Source organism: Pelobates fuscus, chromosome 9, assembly GCF_036172605.1.
Source record: "Pelobates fuscus isolate aPelFus1 chromosome 9, aPelFus1.pri, whole genome shotgun sequence".
In the NCBI taxonomy this organism is placed as follows: Eukaryota; Metazoa; Chordata; class Amphibia; order Anura; family Pelobatidae; genus Pelobates; species Pelobates fuscus.
In genome coordinates, this window is record NC_086325.1 from 155934935 (window position 1) to 155957170 (window position 22236).

The window sequence follows — 22236 nt, forward strand, 5'->3', positions numbered from 1 at the left end:
TTCCCTATGTGAGCAGTATTACCCCAGATAGCTATGCCATGGAGCCCATTCGTATAACGAAAGACTATGTGAAAGACTTTGGCTCCATGGCAATTGAACTGTATGTAAATGATCTGAGCGCCATTCAGTAATAATGTGCGCTCAGATCTAAGCTATCTGGGGATATGTTGAATGTACCTGTTTTATTCAATAGCTGCACAGTCATATATTTTTATGTATTTTATTGTATTTTGCTACCATGTGGCTAATGGAGTTTTGCCTCTGTCCTTTGAGATAATTGGATTACTTATCGCCAGGATAGAAGACTCTGTGGAACTGGTTTTGAACAGAAAAGCCATGCTTCATTTGGTCACAAAGGACGTCGATCTAACTTTTGACCCACTGGACCAATTTGTATGATTTTGACATATGTTGGCATTTGGAGTATGATGATTCTGAAAATGTAAGTTTTATGTGAATGTGATGCATACTTTTAAAGTCATGAATATTGTGTAAAACTTTCTTTTCCTGCCTGTGATAATTATATTAACCCAATGTGTAAGGTAACTGTATCACAGACAGAGGGGAGGATTTTGTGTGGGAGTGTCGGAGTGTATTGTACGTGTTTATTGGTTGTTTTACAAAACCCTGTGGGTGGTACTAATGTGTAAGAATGTGTATATAAGAACAATAAACCCACAGCTCTGTCAGTTCTACTTCACCCTCAATTTGGAGTGCCGTCTCTTATTGGGGGAATCTGCTACAAGGGATTCCTATGCTAGTCATACTCCCATGCTATATCACTACTAAGCTCTTGCAAGAGCTTGTTCTTGCCTTGCTCTCTGGAGGAGTCTACGGTGGTTATGGTGTCGGCTGGAGTGCTTGGAGCCCTCAGGAAGTGCTAGGAGCATCCATCAACAGAGGTACCCAGTCGGGGTGCCAGGTGATCCGTTACAGTATCCTAACAGGTTCTGAGATCGAGAAAGTAATAAATGAAACGATGAAGAGCATGCCACAAAATACACCATGCAACTAAACACAATTTATGGCAAATAGCCATTAACCAATACAAACAAACAGCAGAATTTCACCTTTTAGCATAAAACACCACATTTATAATAAAAGGTACTAAATGGGAAATAAATATATATATATATATATATATATATATATATATATATATATATATATATATATATATATATATATATATATATATATATATATATATATATATATATATATATATATATATATATATATATATATATATATATATGTGCAATAGCCAGAAACACACATAGTCAGTAATAATATTAAGCAGTAATAGTAATACTGGTATCTGTGAAGCCACGATAACCAGCCAGTAGTAATATTAAGCTGTAATAAACTTGTTGTAATAGCTGGTACCTGTGCAGCCGTAGCCAGCACTATGTAGCAAATGTTAGTATTAATAAATTAGTAGTAAAAGAGTTATAAAACAAGTTGATACGTCTGCTAGTAATGCTGGTTCTAGTTGGTACCTGTGCTAGTAATGCTGGCAGTTCTAGCTGGTACCTATACTAGTAATGCTGGCAGTTCTAGCTGGTACCTGTACTAGTAATGCTGGCAGTTTGAGTTGGTACCTGTGCTAGTAATGCTGGCAGTTCGAGTTGGTACCTGTGCTAGTAATGCTGGCAGTTCTAGTTGGTACCTGTGCTAGTAATGCTGGCAGTTCTAGCTGGTACCTATACTAGTAATGCTGGCAGTTCTAGCTGGTACCTGTGCTAGTAATGCTGGCAGTTCTAGTTGGTACCTGTGCTAGTAATGCTGGCAGTTCTAGCTGGTACCTATACTAGTAATGCTGGCAGTTCTAGTTGGTACCTGTGCTAGTAATGCTGGCAGTTCTAGGTGGTACCTGTGCTAGTAATGCTGGCAGTTCTAGGTGGTACCTGTGCTAGTAATGCTGGCAGTTCTAGGTGGTACCTGTGCTAGTAATGCTGGCAGTTCTAGGTGGTACCTGTGCTAGTAATGCTGGCAGTTCTAGTTGGTACCTGTGCTAGTAATGCTGGCAGTTCTAGTTGGTACCTGTGCTAGTAATGCTGGCAGTTCTAGTTGGTACCTGTGCTAGTAATGCTGGCAGTTCTAGTTGGTACCTGTATTAGTAATGCTGGTAGTTCTAGGTGGTACATGTGCTAGTAATGCTGGCAGTTCTAGGTGGTACATGTGCTAGTAATGCTGGCAGTTCTAGTTGGTACCTGTATTAGTAATGCTGGCAGTTCTAGGTGGTACATGTGCTAGTAATGCTGGCAGTTCTAGTTGGTACCTGTGCTAGTAATGCTGGCAGTTCTAGTTGGTACCTGTGCTAGTAATGCTGGCAGTTCTAGTTGGTACCTGTGCTAGTAATGCTGGCAGTTCTAGGTGGTACATGTGCTAGTAATGCTGGCAGTTCTAGTTGGTACCTGTGCTAGTAATGCTGGCAGTTCTAGTTGGTACCTGTATTAGTAATGCTGGTAGTTCTAGGTGGTACATGTGCTAGTAATGCTGGCAGTTCTAGGTGGTACCTGTGCTAGTAATGCTGGCAGTTCTAGGTGGTACCTGTATTAGTAATGCTGGTAGTTCTAGTTGGTACCTGTATTAGTAATGCTGGCAGTTCTAGTTGGTACCTGTATTAGTAATGCTGGCAGTTCTAGGTGGTACATGTGCTAGTAATGCTGGCAGTTCTAGTTGGTACCTGTGCTAGTAATGCTGGCAGTTCTAGTTGGTACCTGTGCTAGTAATGCTGGCAGTTCTAGTTGGTACCTGTGCTAGTAATGCTGGCAGTTCTAGTTGGTACCTGTGCTAGTAATGCTGGCAGTTCTAGGTGGTACATGTGCTAGTAATGCTGGCAGTTCTAGTTGGTACCTGTGCTAGTAATGCTGGCAGTTCTAGTTGGTACCTGTATTAGTAATGCTGGTAGTTCTAGGTGGTACATGTGCTAGTAATGCTGGCAGTTCTAGGTGGTACCTGTGCTAGTAATGCTGGCAGTTCTAGGTGGTACCTGTATTAGTAATGCTGGTAGTTCTAGTTGGTACCTGTATTAGTAATGCTGGTAGTTCTAGTTGGTACCTGTATTAGTAATGCTGGTAGTTCTAGGTGGTACATGTGCTAGTAATGCTGGCAGTTCTAGGTGGTACATGTGCTAGTAATGCTGGCAGTTCTAGGTGGTACCTGTGCTAGTAATGCTGGCAGTTCTAGGTGGTACCTGTGCTAGTAATGCTGGCAGTTCTAGGTGGTACCTGTATTAGTAATGCTGGTAGTTCTAGTTGGTACCTGTATTAGTAATGCTGGTAGTTCTAGGTGGTACATGTGCTAGTAATGCTGGTAGTTCTAGTTGGGACCTGTAATAGTGATGCTGGCAGTTCTAGTTGGTACCTATGGTCACTATTAATTTTAGCAGTACTAAAACGTTATTCTATAGTTAATAATAATTGGTACCCGTGAACCCAGCAGTCACTAATAATGTTATGATTAATAAAGTAATGGTTATTGCAGGTACCTGTAATAAAGTAACAGTAATAGTTATATAGTTCTAGTTAGTACCTATGCAGCCAACAGTCACTAGTAATGTTAGCAGTAATATAGTAATAGTTATAAAGTTAGTTATAGAGTTGGTACCTGTGTACCCAGCAGTCAGTGGTAATGTTAGCAGTAATATAGTAATAGTCATAGAGTTAGTCATAGAGTTAGTCATAGAGTTAGTCATAGAGTTAGTCATAGAGTTAGTCATAGAGTTAGTCATAGAGTTAGTCATAGAGTTAGTCATAGAGTTAGTCATAGAGTTAGTCATAGAGTTAGTCATAGAGTTAGTCATAGAGTTAGTCATAGAGTTAGTCATAGAGTTAGTCATAGAGTTAGTCATAGAGTTAGTCATAGAGTTGGTACCTGTATACCCAGCAGTCAGAGGTAATGTTAGCAGTAATATAGTAATAGTTATAAAGTTAGTTATAGAGTTGGTACCTGTGTACCCAGCAGTCAGTGGTAATGTTAGCAGTAATATAGTAATAGTTATAAAGTTAGTTATAGAGTTGGTACCTGTATACCCAGCAGTCAGTGGTAATGTTAGCAGTAATATAGTAATAGTTATAGTTAGTTATAGAGTTGGTACCTGTATACCCAGCAGTCAGTGGTAATGTTAGCAGTAATATAGTAATAGTTATAGTTATATATAGAGTTGGTACCTGTATACCCAGCAGTCAGTGGTAATGTTAGCAGTAATATAGTAATAGTTATAAAGTTAGTTATAGAGTTGGTACCTGTGTACCCAGCAGTCAGTGGTAATGTTAGCAGTAATATAGTAATAGTTATAAAGTTAGTTATAGAGTTGGTACCTGTATACCCAGCAGTCAGTGGTAATGTTAGCAGTGATATAGTAATAGTTATAGAGTTAGTACCTGTATACCCAGCAGTCAGTGGTAATGTTAGCAGTAATATAGTAATAGTTATAAAGTTAGTTATAGAGTTGGTACCTGTGTACCCGCAGTCAGTGGTAATGTTAGCAGTAATATAGTAATAGTTATAAAGTTAGTTATAGAGTTGGTACCTGTGTACCCAGCAGTCAGTGGTAATGTTAGCAGTAATATAGTAATAGTTATAAAGTTAGTTATAGAGTTGGTACCTGTATACCCAGCAGTCAGTGGTAATGTTAGCACTAATATAGTAATAGTTATAAAGTTAGTTATAGAGTTGGTACCTGTATACCCAGCAGTCAGTGGTAATGTTAGCAGTAATATAGTAATAGTTATAAAGTTAGTTATAGAGTTGGTGCCTGTATACCCATCAGTCAGTGGTAATGTTAGCAGTAATATAGTAATAGTTATAAAGTTAGTTATAGAGTTGGTACCTGTATACCCAGCAGTCAGTGGTAATGTTAGCAGTAATATAGTAATAGTTATAAAGTTAGTTATAGACTTTGTACCTGTGTACCGAGCAGTCAGTGGTAATGTTAGCAGTAATATAGTAATAGTTATAAAGTTAGTTATAGAGTTGGTACCTGTATACCCAGCAGTCAGTGGTAATGTTAGCAGTAATATAGTAATAGTTATAAAGTTAGTTATAGAGTTGGTACCTGTGTACCCAGCAGTCAGTGGTAATGTTAGCAGTAATATAGTAATAGTTATAATGTTAGTTATAGAGTTGGTTCCTGTATACCCAGCAGTCAGTGGTAATGTTAGCAGTAATATAGTAATAGTTATAAAGTTAGTTATAGAGTTGGTACCTGTGTACCCAGCAGTCAGTGGTAATGTTAGCAGTAATAGTTATAAAGTTAGCTATAGAGTTGGTACCTGTATACCCAGCAGTCAGTGGTAATGTTAGCAGTAATATAGTAATAGTTATAAAGTTAGTTATAGAGTTGGTACCTGTGTACCCAGCAGTCAGTGGTAACGTTAGCAGTAATATAGTAATAGTTATAAAGTTAGTTATAGAGTTGGTACCTGTATACCCAGCAGTCAGTGGTAATGTTAGCAGTAATATAGTAATAGTTATAAAGTTAGTTATAGAGTTGGTACCTGTGTACCCAGCAGTCAGTGGTAATGTTAGCAGTAATATAGTAATAGTTATAAAGTTAGTTATAGAGTTGGTACCTGTGTACCCAGCAGTCAGTGGTAATGTTAGCAGTAATATAGTAATAGTTATAAAGTTAGTTATAGAGTTGGTACCTGTGTACCCAGCAGTCAGTGGTAACGTTAGCAGTAATATAGTAATAGTTATAAAGTTAGTTATAGACTTTGTACCTGTGTACCGAGCAGTCAGTGGTAATGTTAGCAGTAATATAGTAATAGTTATAAAGTTAGTTATAGAGTTGGTACCTGTATACCCAGCAGTCAGTGGTAATGTTAGCAGTAATATAGTAATAGTTATAGTTATATATAGAGTTGGTACCTGTATACCCAGCAGTCAGTGGTAATGTTAGCAGTAATATAGTAATAGTTATAAAGTTAGTTATAGAGTTGGTACCTGTATACCCAGCAGTCAGTGGTAATGTTAGCAGTAATATAGTAATAGTTATAAAGTTAGTTATAGAGTTGGTACCTGTATACCCAGCAGTCAGTGGTAATGTTAGCAGTAATATAGTAATAGTTATAAAGTTAGTTATAGAGTTGGTACCTGTGTAACCAGCAGTCAGTGGTAACGTTAGCAGTAATATAGTAATAGTTATAGAGTTGGTACCTGTATACCCAGCAGTCAGTGGTAATGTTAGCAGTAATATAGTAATAGTTATAAAGTTAGTTATAGAGTTGGTACCTGTGTAACCAGCAGTCAGTGGTAACGTTAGCAGTAATATAGTAATAGTTATAAAGTTAGTTATAGACTTTGTACCTGTGTACCCAGCAGTCAGTGGTAATGTTAGCAGTAATATAGTAATAGTTATAAAGTTAGTTATAGAGTTGGTACCTGTATACCCAGCAGTCAGTGGTAATGTTAGCAGTAATATAGTAATAGTTATAAAGTTAGTTATAGAGTTGGTACCTGTGTACCCAGCAGTCAGTGGTAATGTTAGCAGTAATATAGTAATAGTTATAAAGTTAGTTATAGAGTTGGTACCTGTATACCCAGCAGTCAGTGGTAATGTTAGCAGTGATATAGTAATAGTTATAATGTTAGTTATAGAGTTGGTACCTGTATACCCAGTAGTCAGTGGTAATGTTAGCAGTAATATAGTAATAGTTATAAAGTTAGTTATAGAGTTGGTACCTGTGTACCCAGCAGTCAGTGGTAACGTTAGCAGTAATATAGTAATAGTTATAAAGTTAGTTATAGAGTTGGTACCTGTATACCCAGCAGTCAGTGGTAATGTTAGCAGTAATATAGTAATAGTTATAAAGTTAGTTATAGAGTTGGTACCTGTGTACCCAGCAGTCAGTGGTAACGTTAGCAGTAATATAGTAATAGTTATAAAGTTAGTTATAGAGTTGGTACCTGTATACCCAGCAGTCAGTGGTAATGTTAGCAGTAATATAGTAATAGTTATAAAGTTAGTTATAGAGTTGGTACCTGTATACCCAGCAGTCAGTGGTAATGTTAGCAGTAATATAGTAATAGTTATAAAGTTAGTTATAGAGTTGGTACCTGTGTACCCAGCAGTCAGTGGTAACGTTAGCAGTAATATAGTAATAGTTATAAAGTTAGTTATAGAGTTGGTACCTGTATACCCAGCAGTCAGTGGTAATGTTAGCAGTAATATAGTAATAGTTATAAAGTTAGTTATAGAGTTGGTACCTGTGTACCCAGCAGTCAGTGGTAATGTTAGCAGTAATATAGTAATAGTTATAAAGTTAGTTATAGAGTTGGTACCTGTATACCCAGCAGTCAGTGGTAATGTTAGCAGTAATATAGTAATAGTTATAAAGTTAGTTATAGAGTTGGTACCTGTGTACCAAGCAGTCAGTGGTAATGTTAGCAGTAATATAGTAATAGTTATAAAGTTAGTTATAGAGTTGGTACCTGTATACCCAGCAGTCAGTGGTAATGTTAGCAGTAATATAGTAATAGTTATAAAGTTAGTTATAGAGTTGGTACCTGTGTACCAAGCAGTCAGTGGTAACGTTAGCAGTAATATAGTAATAGTTATAAATTTAGTTATAGAGTTGGTACCTGTATACCCAGCAGTCAGTGGTAATGTTAGCAGTAATATAGTAATAGTTATAAAGTTAGTTATAGAGTTGGTACCTGTGTACCAAGCAGTCAGTGGTAATGTTAGCAGTAATATAGTAATAGTTATAAAGTTAGTTATAGAGTTGGTACCTGTATACCCAGCAGTCAGTGGTAATGTTAGCAGTAATATAGTAATAGTTATAAAGTTAGTTATAGAGTTGGTACCTGTGTACCAAGCAGTCAGTGGTAATGTTAGCAGTAATATAGTAATAGTTATAAAGTTAGTTATAGAGTTGGTACCTGTATACCCAGCAGTCAGTGGTAACGTTAGCAGTAATATAGTAATAGTTATAAAGTTAGTTATAGAGTTGGTACCTGTGTACCAAGCAGTCAGTGGTAATGTTAGCAGTAATATAGTAATAGTTATAAAGTTAGTTATAGAGTTGGTACCTGTATACCCAGCAGTCAGTGGTAATGTTAGCAGTAATATAGTAATAGTTATAAAGTTAGTTATAGAGTTGGTACCTGTATACCCAGCAGTCAGTGGTAATGTTAGCAGTAATATAGTAATAGTTATAAAGTTAGTTATAGAGTTGGTACCTGTGTACCAAGCAGTCAGTGGTAACGTTAGCAGTAATATAGTAATAGTTATAAAGTTAGTTATAGAGTTGGTACCTGTATACCCAGCAGTCAGTGGTAATGTTAGCAGTAATATAGTAATAGTTATAAAGTTAGTTATAGAGTTGGTACCTGTATACCCAGCAGTCAGTGCGCGCTGGAGCTGATGCCCGGGGTTGTCATGGTAACGCTTGGCCTGCTCCCTCCCTCTAACTGACATCCCGTCTCAGGTTTGCTGTCGGACCGGCCCCGGGGGCCACACACTGAGGGTCTCGGTAAGGGCCACGGGGAAGGTGGCCGGGCCGGGCCGGGCTGGACAGGCTCACTGGGGAGACCGGGGAGAGGAGCCAGCACACACCGGGTTACCGAGCGAGGAGCGCCGCCATCTTGGCCTCAACTGACATCGCTGAGAGCAGGCCCAGCCCATCACCGGGGAGGGGGAGGGGCCTGCTGCAGGGGGGTCCGCCCAGTCCGGGGAGGGGCCTGTAGCAGGGGAGTCCACCCAGTCCGGGGAGGGGCCTGCAGCAGGGAGGACGGCCCAATCCGGGTAAGGGCAGGGTCCTGCAGCAGGGAGTCAGCCCAATGCAGGGAAGGGGAGGGGCCTGCAGCAGGGAGGTCAGCCCAATCCGGGTAAGGGGAGGGGCCTGCAGCAGGGAGGACCGCCCAGTCCGTGGAGGGGGAGGTGCCTGCATCAGGAAGGTCAGCCCATCCGGGGATGGGAGTGGCCCTCAGGAGGGAGGCCCGCCCAGTGCGGGGAGGGGCAGTTAGCTCCACCCAGTCCGTCAACCATCTCTCCCCTTGGAGCAGTGCATTATGGGAAACGTAGTCCGACACAGACATAAAACATATATATATGGATTTACCAAAGTCTCCCGAGTATAACAGTACCCCATATGTACAGTTTGTATGGTGTTTTGGGAAGTTACTGGGTCAAATATAGCACGTAATATTTTCAAAGTTAAATTCGCCAGATTGGTTACGTTGCCTCTGAGAGCGTATGGTAGCCCAGGAATGAGAATTACCCCCATGATGGCATACAATTTGCTAAAGAAGACAACCCAAGGTATTGCAAACGGGGTATGTCCAGTCTTTCTTAGTAGCCACTTAGTCACAAACACTGGCCAAAGTTAGCGTTCATATTTGTTTTTGTGTGAAAAAAGCAAAAAAACTAATATTTGGCTATAAGTGGCAACTAAAAAAGACTGGACATACCTCATTTGCAATACCTCGGGTTGTCTACTTTTGCAAATTGTATGCCATCATGGGGGTAATTCTTTTTCCTGGGCTACCATACGCTCTCAGTGGCAACATAACCAATCTAGCAAATTTCAATGTGAAAAAAATGAAATGCAAGCCCTATATTTAACCCTGTAACTTTCCAAAACACCATAAAAACCTGTGCATGAGGGGTACTGTTATTCTCTGGAGACTTCACTAAACACAAATATTAGTGTTTCAAAACATTAAAACATATTACAACAATAATATCATCAGTAAAAGTGGCATTCGTATGTGAAAAATGCAAAAAAACGTCACTTTTACTAAATATATCATCGTTGTAATACATTTTATCATTTTGAAACACTAATATTTGTGTTCAGTGAAGTCTCCCAAGTAAAACAGTACCTCCCATGTACAGGTTTATGGTGTCCTGGAAAGTTACAAGGTTAAATGTAGCGCGTGAAAATTTAATTCTCTGCACTTGCTGCCTGGGTTGTCAGGCACGTCAATTATGTTTTATTTAATTAAATCACATAATTATGTTAAAATATTACTTAAGCATACACGTAGAATTTTTATATATATACATATATATGTATTTAACCCCTTAACGCCGTTACGGCGTTCTATGCCGTCGCGGCTTTAAAGGGCTTTAAAGCCGTTGCGGCGGCATAGAACGCCGTAACGGCTTGCAGCCCCAGGAGCAGAGGTGTACTCACCTCCGCCGCGATCCTCTTCTGGGGGGCTGTCTGAGAGCCCAGGCAGCCCCCCTCCGGCAAATGAGGCCCCCGGGGGCCATGTGATCTCTCTCAAAGAGCGATCACATGGCCCCCTATAGCTGGCTATGGATCTGCCAGCAGGGGGACTGTTTAAAATATTAGACAGTCCCCCTGCTGGTAGGTAGTGTAAAAAAATAAATATTAAAATGTTATAAAATAAATTAAATGCCTTTTTATATATATATAATATGTATATATATTATATATATAATATATATACATATTATATATATGTAACGTCATACGTAATGTATTTTAATATTAATATTAGTATATATATTAATATTAAAATACACTTAGAATGACGTTACATATATATAATATGTATATATATTATATATATAATAGATCTACATATATATATTATATATATATACGCATAATTACAATAATAAATAAATAAAATAATTAAATAAATAAATAAAATATTGAAACAAAATATAAAATAAATTATATATTCATATGTAATTTCATTCTAACTGTATTTTGTTATTAATATATATATATTGGAAACAGAATACACTTAGAATGACATTCTATATATATCTATCTATATATAAAATACAAATAACCGCAAATATATATAGAGAGATAAATACATATAATTACATAAAAGATTACATTAGTATACACGTAGAATTTATATACCTATAAATGCATATATATTAAAATTCTACGTGTATATTTAAGTAATTTTTTAACATAATTATGTCATTTGATTAATTAAAATTTGATTGACATGCCTGACAACACAGGGAGAAAGTGCAGAGAATTTAATTTGCATGCACTATATTAGACCCTGTAACTCTCCAAGACACCATAAAACCTGTACATAGGGGGTACTGTTTTACTCAGGAGACTTCGCTGAACTCAAATATTAGTGTTTAAAACTGGTAAATTGTATTACAACGATGATATTTTAAGTAAAAGTGACGTTTTTTGCATTTTTTACAAACAAACGGCACTTTTATGGACTATATTATTGTTGTAATATGTTTTACTGTTTTAAAACACTAATATTTGTGTTTAGTGAAATCTCCCGAGAATAACAGTACCCCACATGTACAGGTTTTATGGTGTTTTGGAAAGTTAGAGAGTCACATATAAGGCTTGCATTTCATTTTTTTGACATTGAAATTTGCCAGATTAGTTATGTTGCCTTTGAGACCGTATGGTAGCCCAGGAATAAGAATTACCCCCATGATGGCATACCATTTGCAAAAGTAGACAACCCAAGGTATTGCAAATGGGGTATGTCCAGTCATTTTTAGTAGCCACTTAGTCACAAACACTGGCCAAATATTAGTTTTTTGCTTTTTTCACACAAAAACAAATATGAACGCTAACTTTGGCCAGTGTTTGTGACTAAGTGGCTACTAAAAAAAACTAAACATACCCCACGTTCAATACCTTGGGTTGTCTACTTTTTCAAATGGTATGCCATTATGGGGGTAATTCTCATTCCTGGGCTACCACACCGTCTCAAAGGTAACATTACTAATCTGGCAAATTTCAATTTGAAAATGGAACGTTCTATATTTGACCCTGTAACTTTCCAAAACACCATAAAACCTGTTAATGGGGGGTACTGTTGTACTCGTGAGACATCGCTGATTACAAATATGTGCATTTTGTTGCCGTAAAACCTAACAGTATTATGACATTTACAGCTAAAATGTGAGGCGGAACTACAAATTTAAAAAAAAAATTCAAATTTCTCACAGTTTTTTTTAATTTTATTCATAATAAATTGTTTCAAATACAAATATTTTATATGAAATGAAAGCCCTGTTTCTCCTGAACAAAATGATATATAATAAGTGTGGGTGCATTTAATATGAAAGAGGGGAACTACGGGTGAACAGACATATAGCGCAAATTCCAGTTTTTGTTTACGTTTTGTTTTGATCAGAACGTGTACTATTCACTCCGTCCTGAAGGGGTTAAAGTCTACGTGTATACTTATGTAGTTATTTATGTAATTATATATATTTATCTATATATAAATATTTGCAGTTATTTGTATTTTATATATAGATAGATATAAATAGAATGTCATTCTAAGTGTATTTTGTTACCAATATATATGTATTAATAACAAAATACAGTTAGAATGAGATTACATACCGTATATACTCGAGTATAAGTCGACCCAAATATAAGTCGAGACCCCTAATTTTACCCCAAAAAACTGGGAAATCTCATTGACTCGAGTATAAGACTAGGGTGGGAAATGCAGCAGCTACTGGTAAATTTCTAAATAAAATTAGATCCCCCCAAAATTATATTAATTGAATATTTATTTACAGTGTGTGTATATAATGAATGCAGTGTGTGTGTATGAGTGCATTGTGTGTGTGTGTATGAGTGCAGTGTGTGTGTTTATGAGTGCAGTGTGTGTGTGTATTTTTATTTATTTTTATTATTATTTTTATATATATATTATTAATATATTTTTTATTTTAATATTATTTAATTTTTTATTTATATTTTTTAGTCCCCCCTCCCTGTCTGTTAGCTGGCCAGGGAGGGGTGCTCTCATTCCCTGGTGGTCCAGTGGATTGGCTGTGTAGGAGGGGGGCTGGCAGAGAGCTGTTACTTACCTTTACAGCAGCTCCTGTCAGCTCCCTTCTCCTGCGTTCCGGTTAGCTCCCTTCTCCTCCACTGTAAGTCTCGCGGTCTGACTGCCGCGCGGAGCGTTGCCACGGTCTGACCCCGCGGCTCTCGCGAGATTTACAGTGGGAGCTGACAGGGGAGCTGACCGGAACGCAGGAGAAGGGAGCTGACAGGAGCTGCTGTAACGGTAAGTAACAGCTCTCTACCAGCCCCCAACAGGACGGTCCTTGTCTGTATTATCTAAGTCGAGTATAAGTTGAGTGGGGGTTTTTCAGCAAAAAAAATGTGCTGAAAAACTCGACTTATACTCGAGTATATACGGTATGTATATATAATTTATTAACATATTTTTTTAAATATTTTATTTATTTATTGTATTATATTTTTTATTTACTATTGTAATTATACGTATATAGATATAAACATAAAATATATATAGATGTATTATATATGTATATATATATATATATATATATATATAATATATATATATATACATTTATTTTATTTTAAAACATGTCTGATTATTTTTTTTTACACTTCCCACCAGCAGGGGGAATGTCTGACATTTGAATGTCAGACAGTCCCCCTGCTGACAGATCCACAGCCAGCTATAGGGGGCCATGTGATCGCTCTTTGGGGCAGAGGTAAGTACTGCGGACCTCCAGGGGCTGCAAGCCGTTACGGCGTTCTATGCCGCTGCAACAGCTTTAAAGCCCATTTAATGCGGGATGGCATAGAACGCCGTAACGGCGTTAAGGGGTTAATATCCACTCAGTAAATACACCCAGTCACATACACTGTATCAATATCCACTCAGTAAATACACCCAGTCACATACACTGTATCAATATCCACTCAGAAAATACACCCAGTCACATACACTGTATCAATATCCCCTCAGTAACTACACCCAGTCACATACACTGTATCAATATCCCCTCAGTAAATACACCCAGTCCCATACACTGTATCAATATCCACTCAGTAAATACACACAGTCACATACACTGTATTAATATCCCCTCAGTAACTACACCCAGTCACATACACTGTATCAATATCCCCTCAGTAAATACACCCAGTCACATACACTGTATCAATATCCACTCAGTAAATACACCCAGTCCCATACACTGTATCAATATCCACTCAGTAAATACACCCAGTCCCATACACTGTATCAATATCCACTCAGTAAATACACCCAGTCCCATACACTGTATTAATATCCCCTCAGTAAATACACCCAGTCCCATACACTGTATCAATATCCACTCAGTAAATACACCCAGTCCCATGCACTGTATCAATATCCACTCAGTAAATACACCCAGTCCCATACACTGTATTAATATCCCCTCAATAAATACACCCAGTCACATACACTGTATTAATATCCCCTCAGTAAATACACCCAGTCCCATACACTGTATCAATATCCACTCAGTAAATACACCCAGTCACATACACTGTATCAATATCCACTCAGTAAATACACCCAGTCACATACACTGTATCAATATCCACTCAGTAAATACACCCAGTCGCATACACTGTATTCATATCCACGTATTAAATACACCCAGTCACATACACTGTATCAATATCCCCTCAGTAAATACACCCTGTCACATACACTGTATTAATATCCCCTCAGTAAATACACACAGTCACATACACTGTATCAATATCCCCTCAGTAAATACACCCTGTCACATACACTGTATCAATATCCCCTCAGCAAATACACCCAGTCCCATACACTGTATTAATATCCACTCAGTAAATACACCCAGTCACATACACTGTATCAATATCCACTCAGTAAATACACACAGTCACATACACTGTATTAATATCCCCTCAATAAATACACCCAGTCACATACACTGTATTAATATCCACTCAGTAAATACACACAGTCACATACACTGTATCAATATCCACTCAGTAACTACACCCAGTGACATACACTGTATCAATATCCCCTCAGTAAATACACCCTGTCACATACACTGTATTAATATCCACTCAGTAAATACACCCAGTCACATACACTGTATCAATATCCCCTCAGTAAATACACCCTGTCACATACACTGTATTAATATCCCCTCAGTAACTACACCCAGTCACATACACTGTATCAATATCCACTCAGTAAATACACCCAGTCACATACACTGTATCAATATCCACTCAGTAAATACACCCAGTCCCATACACTGTATCAATATCCACTCAGTAAATACACACAGTCACATACACTGTATCAATATCCACTCAGTAAATACACCCAGTCCCATACACTGTATCAATATCCACTCAGTAAATACACCCAGTCCCATACACTGTATTAATATCCCCTCAATAAATACACCCAGTCACATACACTGTATCAATATCCACTCAGTAAATACACACAGTCACATACACTGTATCAATATCCACTCAGTAACTACACCCAGTCACATACACTGTATCAATATCCACTCAGTAAATACACACAGTCACATACACTGTATCAATATCCACTCAGTAACTACACACAGTCACATACACTGTATCAATATCCACTCAGTAAATACACCCAGTCACATACACTGTATCAATATCCACTCAGTAAATACACACAGTCACATACACTGTATCAATATCCACTCAGTAACTACACCCAGTCACATACACTGTATCAATATCCACTCAGTAAATACACCCAGTCACATACACTGTATCAATATCCACTCAGTAAATACACACAGTCACATACACTGTATCAATATCCACTCAGTAACTACACCCAGTCACATACACTGTATCAATATCCACTCAGTAAATACACCCAGTCACATACACTGTATCAATATCCACTCAGTAAATACACACAGTCACATACACTGTATCAATATCCACTCAGTAAATACACACAGTCACATACACTGTATCAATATCCACTCAGTAAATACACCCAGTCACATACACTGTATCAATATCCACTCAGTAACTACACCCAGTCACATACACTGTATTAATATCCCCTCAATAAATACACCCAGTCCCATACACTGTATCAATATCCACTCAGTAAATACACACAGTCACATACACTGTATCAATATCCACTCAGTAAATACACCCAGTCCCATACACTGTATCAATATCCACTCAGTAAATACACCCAGTCCCATACACTGTATTAATATCCCCTCAATAAATACACCCAGTCACATACACTGTATCAATATCCACTCAGTAAATACACACAGTCACATACACTGTATCAATATCCACTCAGTAACTACACCCAGTCACATACACTGTATCAATATCCACTCAGTAAATACACACAGTCACATACACTGTATCAATATCCACTCAGTAACTACACACAGTCACATACACTGTATCAATATCCACTCAGTAAATACACCCAGTCACATACACTGTATCAATATCCACTCAGTAAATACACACAGTCACATACACTGTATCAATATCCACTCAGTAACTACACCCAGTCACATACACTGTATCAATATCCACTCAGTAACTACACCCAGTCACATACACTGTATCAATATCCACTCAGTAAATACACACAGTCACATACACTGTATCAATATCCACTCAGTAACTACACCCAGTCACATACACTGTATTAATATCCCCTCAATAAATACACCCAGTCACATACACTGTATCAATATCCACTCAGTAAATACACACAGTCACATACACTGTATTAATATCCCCTCAATAAATACACCCAGTCACATACACTGTATTAATATCCCCTCAATAAATACACCCAGTCACATACACTGTATCGATATCCACTCAGTAAATACACACAGTCACATACACTGTATTAATATCCCCTCAATAAATACACCCAGTCACATACACTGTATTAATATCCCCTCAATAAATACACACAATGCCGGCAGCTAATCAAACCAGGAAGTAACAGCTCCGGTTGTCTGCTTGAAAAGCCACAGGGGTGTAACAAGGTTCATTTGAAAAAAAATGAAAATTTTTATAGAAATCTGCACTTTTTCCGAAAATGAAAAAAAGAGGACACACTCTTCACACATAAAGCTTTTAAGAAGGATAAAGTAATTTAGGGGTCTGGAGTGTTCCATTAAGTAGTGATACACAAATTGTAAATTACATCCATTCTACTTAAAACACATAATATTTGTTTTTATTACTGACATTAACACTGAATATATTATACAAATACATGTACACACAATGTAAGGCAATATCTTACCTTTATACATATGAATATCGTTATGGGGAAAGTGAGAATCGCGGGAATACAAAGACATGATTACAATTATCTATCTGCAACATACAAGCCATGCGTCCTGGGGTCCTGTGGAAATGCACATACATTGAGGTCAGATGGTTCAATGCTACATTAATGGTCTAAACAGGTAGGCAGCTGGTGGTATTCAAGCAGATCTGTTAACATGGCATACCCCTCTCTGTCTCAGTGGAGATATCTTTGCTCAAGGAAGCAAGGTGAAGGGACAGTGTAGGACCCGCTTAGGGGGGTCTGCCTTAACGTTGGCAGGCGGGCATTCCCTCCAATGGCCATTGGCGGGCATTAGCGGGTATTCCCTCCAATGGCCATTGGAGTAACTAAATGACCTCCATTTGCCTAAACATACATAGGGATTAAGGAGAGAGCACAGGAAACCCTTTTTTTTTCCTTTGGTTTTTAACATGGCATATACGTCTTATTATTACATAGTGGGCCCGGTCGCAGTGTGACCAGGCCCCTGTTTTGTGATGCCCATCGGGTGGCCCTAATTACATGGGCCACCCAATGGGGCGCCCCAGCGTGCGGGCACCGGCGGTAGTTCCGCCACTGGCTATGTTCACTTTAATAGATGTAATGCTAGAGTTGTCATAGTGAAGGCTTGCAACTGACATAATCACGGTAGTAATAGTTATCTTTGGCTAAAGTAATCTTTCTTGCAGTCTCTGGCACCACTTTTATTTTGCCTTAGACAGGAATATGTGCAGAATATTCTTATTTTATCCTACATAATAGTGGAGATGCAAATTAGTTTTAAATATATAAATATATATATATATATATATATATATATATATATATATATATATATTAATGTAGAATGCCTGTATTGGTTGTAGGGGTTTATTATCGGCCTATATATACTCCCAGCTCCTTCCTCATGTCTGCCCAAGTTTGGAACCCACCCACCTCTCCCTTTCTATACTCATTCAATAGGTGGGCCCTCCTTTTCAGGCCTACCCCGTTCGTGGTTCGGCACACCTCAACCGACTGGTATAACTCAATCCTGATTGTATCCCTCAGCCTTTTGATTCCGACCACAAATATATATATATATATATATATATATATATATATATATATATAAGAAAAACAACACTTTATTTGCTAAAAAAATTTAAGGCTTTTAAGAGCATCTGAAAAGTCACATGACTTTAAATGGCAGTAATACAGTATGGATGATAGATCCATACAATTAGACTACTGAAACAATTTTGGGATTATTCAATAAACACTGAATTATAGTAAATTTAAACCAGGTAAGCTGGATCTATACCTGCAAATTTTCCCATATTAGCTATTATTGGCTAAATGTTTCATTTTCGTTTTCAATTCACAATAATATGTTGTGTAGTAAGCAAGCCAATTTAATACATTTGGAACATATTTCTTACCATGGAACAGCTGGGTAAATGTCCCCCAAAGTCTTCATTACTGACCAATAAAAGGTAAAATCAGCTCTGTCACCGTTGCAGACTTTGCAACATTGCCACTCGGAGAGCGGTGGCCTGGGGATGCAGTAAGGGGGATTTATATTTACCTGATGCTGTCCCCCACGGGTGGCACCATCTTTGACATTTAACTCCTGGAACTTCATCCTACAGTAGCCCATGTCAATGCTAAACTCTCGCACATGCGCAGGAGCGCAACACTGATGTGTATAAAGTCAGACTAGGCACGTCACATGTTGTACACTACATCTACCATGATGCTTTGCCTGCATTTTGGTTGTAAGAGCATTATGGGTGATGAAGTCCACAACATCTGTAGTGCCGAAGGATGCCTACCCCTGGTATAGAGAATCATGCAAGATTAGCTATTGTCTTGCAACGAGTGAGACAATGGCTTATTCCTACAACCATCGAGAAGCGACAAACCTCGATAGCTATAGCTTTTGTCAAGTTAGTGATTTACCTTGAACCAAAGTATTCCCTACTTTCTCTAACATTACAACACGGTCTATGTGAACATTTCATAAACATTTTATCTTCATGATGTGCTCCAAGTGTTTTTAGCGGGTGACCGGGGCTCTTTAATTTATTACATTTATATGGGTCTACACATTTACAAAGTTCTCAGGAAAGAGCATATACTTTGCACAGCTGTTTGCTGGTAGGATTTAAATGAAAAGAAATGCTCAAGTTTGTTCATGTTGAGGTCAATATTTGTAAGGTTATTCATTAAACAAGGTTTCCAGTAAAGAGAAAACACACTATGTGATTAGCTTGTTTAATCTAGGTTTTGGTTTCACAACTCGTGTTTACTTGCTTTGTTTTTGCTTTGTGGACTAGTTAGTTGTGTGAAATTACCTGCAAAGTAAACAGATAGCATGTACTGATATTTTACCTTGCGTTTACAAAAGGAAGATTTTGTAAAAGTGTTGACTTGTGTTTTCACCCTATACAAGGTGAGGTGAAACAAATCAAAATAATCATGTTTGTTCATTAAAGGTATACTCCAAGCACCATAACTACTACAGCGTTCTCATGCTCTCAGTCAATGAGCCAGCTCTGTACTGCAGGGATTAGCTCAAGAGACCTAATGGAAGCTCCCTCGCTATTCTGGCCAATGAGAGGATTATGGTACTCCTAGTGGTCCTTTAAAAGGGAATTATGGGAAAGTGATAGTGGGACAAACACAACAATCTGAAATGAGCAATTCTCCTGTTCCACAGTCCTGATTTAAGTGATCCAGGTTGAACCTGATAAAACTGTATCCAATTCCTGCAGAGCAACAATGATTTTATGTAGCCTTCCAGGGTTCATCATTTTTAAGCCTCCCCGTTTAAAGGGGCCATGCAGCAACCAGAAAGTTGCGTGCTACATATGTTAACAATAGGAAACCATATAGGGACTTGTCAGTTACCGATTCCCCCTCTTAAGGCTTTTCTGTGCCGATGCCTAGATCTGGATGCCTTTATCTTTATTCCCTGCAATGAGTTCCTTATATGTGCCAAAGAGATAATTTTACTAAAAGCAATACGGAAACAAATTAACTATCTGGTGAGCATATAATTTTTCCATTACTACCCGCCATAGCCTATTAACTGATGTTTGGAACATTTGTTGCATAGTGCTAGTTTGGGAGCTGTATAAATAAGTACACAATCTAGTATTGCCTGAACATTTTCTATAACATTTATATTATTGGTATAGATACCAGGTATAGGACTCATGTTGTCTAGCAAAACTTCTGCCCCTTAGAGTGGCATAGCATGGAAGGCAGACTAAATTTAACATAAATCCCTGACTTCTTCTATCCTTTGACCTTGGTAGTCCCCATAATTGATGCAGACCACCTCTGTAATAGGGGTAAAGTTCATCACATGGACCTCCACTATGTCTTATTTTCATGATGGGTAGTACAAATTGCACTAAAGCTAGAAGATATAGGTTCTTGTGTGTGTAGTATATGGTAAGCAGGAGAGTGGCACTGGCTACATAAGACACAACTACTCAACTGCAGTCCCATCTAAGAGAGTCAACCAAGATGGTGGAGAATGTGCTTTCTCTGCTGTAACGATGGCTGATAAAAACACGATTGTCATAAAGAGAAGAGCTCAGATGAGGAGAGGGGGGGTGATTGTGAGAGGGAGGGGGATGATTGTGAGAGGGGGGTGATTGTGAGAGGGAGGGGGTTATGAGGAGAGGGGGGGGTGATTGTGAGAGGGAGGGGGGTGATGAGAAGAAGGGGGTGATTGTGAGAGGGGGGTGATTGTGAGAGGGAGGGGGGTGATGAGGAGAGGGGGGTGATGAGGAGAGGGGGGGTGATTGTGAGAGGGAGGGGGGTGATTGTAAGAGGGAGGGGGTGATGAGGAGAGGGGGGGTGATTGTGAGAGGGAGGGTGATTGTGAGAGGGGGGTGATTGTAAGAGGGAGGGGGGTGATGAGGAGAGGGGGGGGTGATTGTGAGAGGGAGGGGGTGATGAGGAGAGGGGGGTGATGAGGAGTGAGGGGGTGACTAAAAAATTACCTTAAATCCCTGGTGGTCCAGTGGGGGCTGCCTGGTGGTCCGGTGGGGTGGGGTCCCTGGTGGTCCGGTGGCCCTCACTTCCGGTCTGCAGCTCCACAGAGCATGCCACATGCAAGATATCGGAAGTCTTGAGTCAAAGGAACATCATGACAAAGTCACAAACTATTGGGATATCTTACAGAATTGTCATTACTCGTTGAATAATGTCTTCCACAAATTTGAACAAAACAACGGCAACTGGTTCAGGTAAATATTCAACATTTTGAGTAGTCACTGCCACTTTTCTGTCCAGCAGGTTATTCATAGAGAAACCAACTTCCGCAAGAATAATTTCCACGTGGTTTAGGAAATTATTAAAAAGAGCAATGGTTTTTCTTTCTGGGCAACCCTGCAATCGCACAGAATATTTCCTAAGTTCTACAGCAATGCAGGAGCATATTTCTCCAAAAGCTGAATGAGGCAATCAATAAGTGGAACCAGTTGTGGTCCTGGCTTTGGTTGATTTAGAACTGTCTTAGGTCCCTCTGCTATAGGTATTGGAACTGGCTTAGATCCCTTTGGTAAAGGTTTTTGGGTCGGCTCAGGTACCTTTTGGTACAGGTTTTGGAGGTGGCTCAACCTTTGGTACAGGTTTTGAAGCTGGCTCAGGGGCGATAGTAATCTTCATGGTGGCGGCGTTTTTAATCAACCTGCAAACAAGCAAAACTGTAAATTGTTCACAGTTACATAAAGGATGAGATGTTGTCCTTTAAGATTAGTAATCATAGTATGAATGTCATAGCAGAGAGATATGTGCTAGAATGGACATGCTTTGAGCCATACAATTGGGTAAACCTGAGACACCTCGACCGACCCGTCAGAAATCTCGAACCACGTCAGTTTCAATAGGTTGTTATTTTTGTTTGTTTGTTTTGTTTTATATCTTTAATTAAAATTTTTACATAATAAACAAGATCATATGAAAGAAAAACAGACGTTCAAACGAGTAGTGTCCTTAATTCTAAATATAACACGTCATTTATACATTAAAAGCTTCTAAGAAATTATTTCAATAAATCAGATAAGACATGTAAATCTTAATAGTAGTACCCCCAAGTACATAACGTAC

The 22236-nt window shown here is 38.5% G+C and overlaps 1 protein-coding gene and 1 pseudogene across 1 annotated transcript in view; both read right to left on the reverse strand.

Annotated features, from left to right (window-relative positions):
* CNTRL (centriolin) overlaps nt 1-8584 on the reverse strand; it is a 72593-nt gene extending 64009 nt beyond the window's left edge. Inside the window, exon 1 of the mRNA XM_063432827.1 lies at nt 8344-8584. The gene's annotated coding sequence lies outside the window, so the exon portion shown is untranslated. The remainder of the gene's footprint in view (nt 1-8343) is intronic.
* A 12024-nt stretch (nt 8585-20608) lies between these two features.
* LOC134573701 (uncharacterized) lies at nt 20609-21795 on the reverse strand (annotated as a pseudogene).
* Nucleotides 21796-22236: the final 441 nt, after the last annotated feature.